Source organism: Phaseolus vulgaris, chromosome 5 (assembly GCF_051622355.1).
Source record: "Phaseolus vulgaris cultivar YP4 chromosome 5, ASM5162235v1, whole genome shotgun sequence".
Classification (NCBI taxonomy): domain Eukaryota; kingdom Viridiplantae; phylum Streptophyta; class Magnoliopsida; order Fabales; family Fabaceae; genus Phaseolus; species Phaseolus vulgaris.
The window spans coordinates 35,348,657-35,353,566 of NC_143502.1; the positions used below are offsets into that span (position 1 = coordinate 35,348,657).

Consider the following 4,910-nt stretch of genomic DNA (forward strand, 5'->3'; position numbering starts at 1 on the left):
AAGTCTGCGATACTAGAGATTAGATTTGAGTACCTACGGTTTGAGCATCGTCAACCATTCAAATTGCAAGCAGAAGATAGAGAGCGAATGAGAGAGTGAGAAAAACTTATTGAGATGTGCTTTTGATCCAACTATGTTTTTTTTTTATCGGCAATAAAAAATAAATAAATAAGAGTCACTTCAGGGGTGGTTCAACCCTTATACACAGTACTCAAGCACCAAACTAGACCTAAGCACCACCAAAACTAACTAAAAAAGCCATCTCTTACTACTCCTAGCAAAAACATCAAGAAACTAACCTCATACACTCAAAAGGTACCAGACACCAATCAGAAAAAGAGAACGATGCAAATCGGGCTTTTGTAGAAACCCAAGTCCATACCCTAGCTTGAACCAAAGCAAAAACTTCATCCGCGTCAACCACTCCTTTTTTGAAAATTATTTGATTCCTGTGATTCCAAATCTCACTAACCACCCCAACCCAGATTGTGTTCCAAAACTTAACTAACCCAAAAGGGGGACTCATCCTAAATTGAACGAAGTTAGCCTTCGGCTCTATGTGTGATACGAACAAAACCCCAAGTCATCTAAAACATAAACTCCAAACTCGCCAAGCAAAGTTGCACCCGAAGAACAAGTGACCACAAGACTCTTCCTCCTTCCCACACAAACAACACATCAAACTTTCTACCAACACCCCTCTTCTGCTTAAATCTACCCTGGTAGCAAGTTTATTTTCCAACAACCTCCAAGCCATAAGCCCAGCAGAGGGTACTGCCTTGCACTCCCAGAGCATACCAAAAACCGACAAAGAAACCACCTCTTTGTCCTTCCTAACAAGATTGTAGGCAGAATTAACTGAAAAATTTTGGACACCCCCTCCCTTCCAAATCCAGCAGTCAGCCTCACCCGGTACCATCCTAGCCTCAAGCAGAATCCTACTAAACTGATCTGCCAACGGCTTCTCCCATTCAAAAGTATCTTCTCCCCGCTAATTGCCAAACCCAACTTCCATTAGTCCAAGTACCAAGCTCCGACACCTTTGCGTCTTTGGAACAACTAATGGAGAACAATCTTGGAAAGGCAATCTTCAATGCCTCGCCGTTCAGCCATCTGTCCTTCCAGAAGTAAACATCTTTCCCGTCTCCTACTTTCCACTTAAAGCTATCTTCAAAACTTCTCCCCCAACCCTCCGAAGACCAAACCTCTCTCAAATCCTTCCACCATAGAGAGCTCCTCCTACCTTTTCCTTCCTTTCCCAAGCTTCTCCACCCACCGTATTTGGAAATGAGAACCTCCTTCCACAGACCGTCCTCAACCGAACCCAACCTCCAAATCCACTTTCCCAACAAAGCCATATTAAACAGCTTTGGATCAATAATTCCTAGCCCCCCGAATTCGCGCGGCTTAGATACCAAGTTCCAGGACGCCCAAGCGATCTTCCTTCCGTCTGCACCCCACCTCCAGAGAAAATTCCTTTGAATACTAACCAGCTTTCCTGCCACCCCAGAAGGCAATTTGAATAGCGACATAAAGAATAACGGAATAGAAGAAAGTACCGACTTTATCAAACAGACCCTCCCAGCCATCGACAAACACCTTCCTTTCCATCTGCTTAATCTAGCCTGAACCTTCTCGATCACCCCGTTCCAGAAAGCGTCACGCTTATGACTCCCGCCAATAGGTATACCCAAGTAGACGAAAGGGGGAGCCATCGTATCACAGTTAAGAATAACTGCAAGACGCTGAAGCGTGGCCTGATCCAACCCCGTACCACCAATCCTGCTTTTAGCGAAGTTAACCCTTAGCCTTGAAGCCAGCTCAAAGCATTGCAAGAACGCCTTGATATTAAAGATACTTTTGGTATTTGCTTCACGGAAGAACAGAGTGTGGATGAACGAATTGAACAGACTAAAAGTGAAAACCAATTGAACGAGAGACTGAGAACGAGTAAAACGAATCGGAGATCAAGAGAGTGAGAAAGAGCAACGAGATTGAAAGTGAAGGAGAAAAAGAAGGAAGAAGACGAAAATTATAGACGAAAGAAGAAAACTCACTGTGAGACGGAAGAAGAACTGTGTGAGATGGAAGAAGAAAGCGAACTGAATAAAAATTTATTTCTAATTTTCTTATTATTATTAATTACTATTTATATTTTTTTTATTAATGTTGGAAACATTTTGCAATGGATAGGAATCGAACAAAGTCATAGGACTCAAAACCAAGCCCCAAATTAATATTATTATTAATATAATTTATACATATTAATATAATTATTATTAATAATAATAAAATAAATTATACTCATATTATTAAATTATTATTAAATTATTATTAAATTATTATTAACATTATTATTAATATTATTATTATTATTATTAACATTATTATTAATATTATTATTAACATTATAATTAATATTATAATTAACATTATTATTAATATTATAATTAACATTATTATAAATATTATTAATATTATTATACATATTATACATATTATTAGTATTAATATTAATATTTAATAAATTTAATATTATTATCATCAATTTAATAAATTTAATTTAACTAATTTATATCATAATTTCAAAAATAAAATAGTTATGACAATATATAAATAAAATAAATTTAAAATAAATAATATTTAAAATAAACAAATATTTTATATAACATTTAAATAATTTAAATATATATTTTATTTTACTCAATTAATTTTAAATCAAACGCTTATTTAATTTAATAAATCTAATTTAATTAATTTATATTCAAAATTGATAAATTAAATAATTTATTATAACATTAAAGAAATAATTCTAAAATAAATATAATAAAGAATTAAATATTAAAATATTTATTATACATTAAAAATATTTAAATTTTAAAATTCTAAACATGCGTGGGCTATAGCGGACACATATGCGTGGGTTCTGTGGACAATGTAAAACGGACGCATATGCGTGGGCTGCGGCCGACGCAAAATCGACGCCTATGCGTGGGTCGCGACCGACGCAAAAAAAATTTAAAAAAAATAAATCAATATATGTGTCCGTTTTGCGTCCAATGTAAATCTTGCGTGGACCTTTACTCATTTTGACCGACGAAAATAGCGTCCGCAAATGGCCCACGCAAAAATTTGGAAGCTAAATCAAGCTTTTCTTGTAGTGGACTGTGTGAGATGGAAGAAGAAAACTGTGAAATGAAAGAGTGTCTTAATATTTTTTTTTTTAAGAATGAAATTCTTTTGAAATAATGTAATTGTTTCAAATTCTTTTAATGTACAAACTTAAATGAATAAATAAAAACTACTTCTAATAGTGATTTAATAAATATAATAATTAATTGTTTTTCTAAACTAATTTATGTTTATTGATTTTTTTAGTGAAATAATAATTTTGAAAAATAAAAATTATTTTTATTTTATTTAATAAAAAACATTATTTTTTAGTAGCATTTAAAAAAATATAATATATATTAGTTTAAATTTATTTATTGTAGTATTTATTTACTAAAGTATTTTTAATAACATTTTAAATATTATTATATATTAAATTAATGTTGTTTGTAGTAATATTTATTTATAAAATGTCAACTGTTTATATTATTTATAGTGACATTTATATATTAACTTAATGTTGTTTGTAGTACCATTCACTTATAAAATGTCACAAGTTGTGTTTGTATTGTTTATAATACATTTATATATAAAAATATTATTATAGCACTTAAAATTTATATATTGTAAGATTTTAATAAATTTTAAATGGTGTTGTGAATCCTCTCGTCAAATACAAAGTGTTCGTCTTTATTTTCGTCTTTGTCCCTAACAACTCCTCAATATCTGTTGATTCATAGTTATTGTCGTCTCCTTTATCTGGGTTACGTGTTACGTACGCGACAAGGGAAGTTCTTAACCTGTTTCCCTCCAGTGGTTGATATATGGATGCCATGCTCAAGTGCAAAGCTGTTGTTGATCTCTCTGCTTCCTCGTTTCCATGTATTCACGTCGCAGATAAACATGATACGAAAAATAGTTCAGCAACCAAAGCCACATTTTTGGACAAAGAGTTGGCACAACTGGATTGTTCCTCCGCATCTTCTAAAGCCAACGTTTTCTGAGGTGATTTAAGTTGTAGTGTTTGAAACCGTGTCGGTTCTTACAAATCAACCTTACTTGGGTTTTATACATAAATTGAGTGCTTATTTCTATATTCAGATAAAAAGATATGTAATAATTGTCTTGTATATCTTTGCCTCACAGAATAGAAATGGTTATGGCCAAAAATGTTTTGGATCAAAGCGTGGTTATTTGGTACACGTAGGAAGTTCATCAACCGGTGATGAGAAACAGGTTATTGTGGTCACAAATTTTCAAGAAAACAAGGCCCCTGAATGGTCGTCGCCGATTACATGTTCAAACTCGCCCCTATCTGAATCAAATAACATGTCAAAGTGTGAGTGCACTAAAGACCAAGTAGAGAAGCAAAATAAATTTCAGTGCGTAGGAATATACTGGGTTCTTGTAAGCTTAGCAGTTACGGTATTCTGGGGTAAGATTAATGTTATTTTTTGGATACCAATATTATTATGCGTTTCCCCTCTATGGAATGTAAGCTGTTGCTGGATAAAAGGGATTCCCAAGTTGTGGGACGCTGAATCCAAAGTCTACCAGAAGAGTCATAGGGATCGTGATGGAATGAGTGATAGAAATAAGAAACGTTTGCAATGGGCATGGAATCTTTTTGCCAAGATACTCGTTTTTGTGCTCGAGGGTTTTCTTTAAAAGTAATGGTTTCTTGGACACAAAAGAGAGAGACACGAGATTCTTTGCCACGTTAACTTTTTCATGAATGGAAAATAGTCTGTAGTTGAGGAACCTGAAGCACCTGTTCGTGCTATACTTTTAACTTTGTT

At 33.6% G+C, this 4,910-nt stretch overlaps 1 pseudogene; it reads left to right on the forward strand.

The window, feature by feature from the left end:
- The first annotated feature begins 3,759 nt into the window (after nucleotides 1–3,759).
- Nucleotides 3,760–4,910, forward strand: LOC150027594 (uncharacterized; annotated as a pseudogene).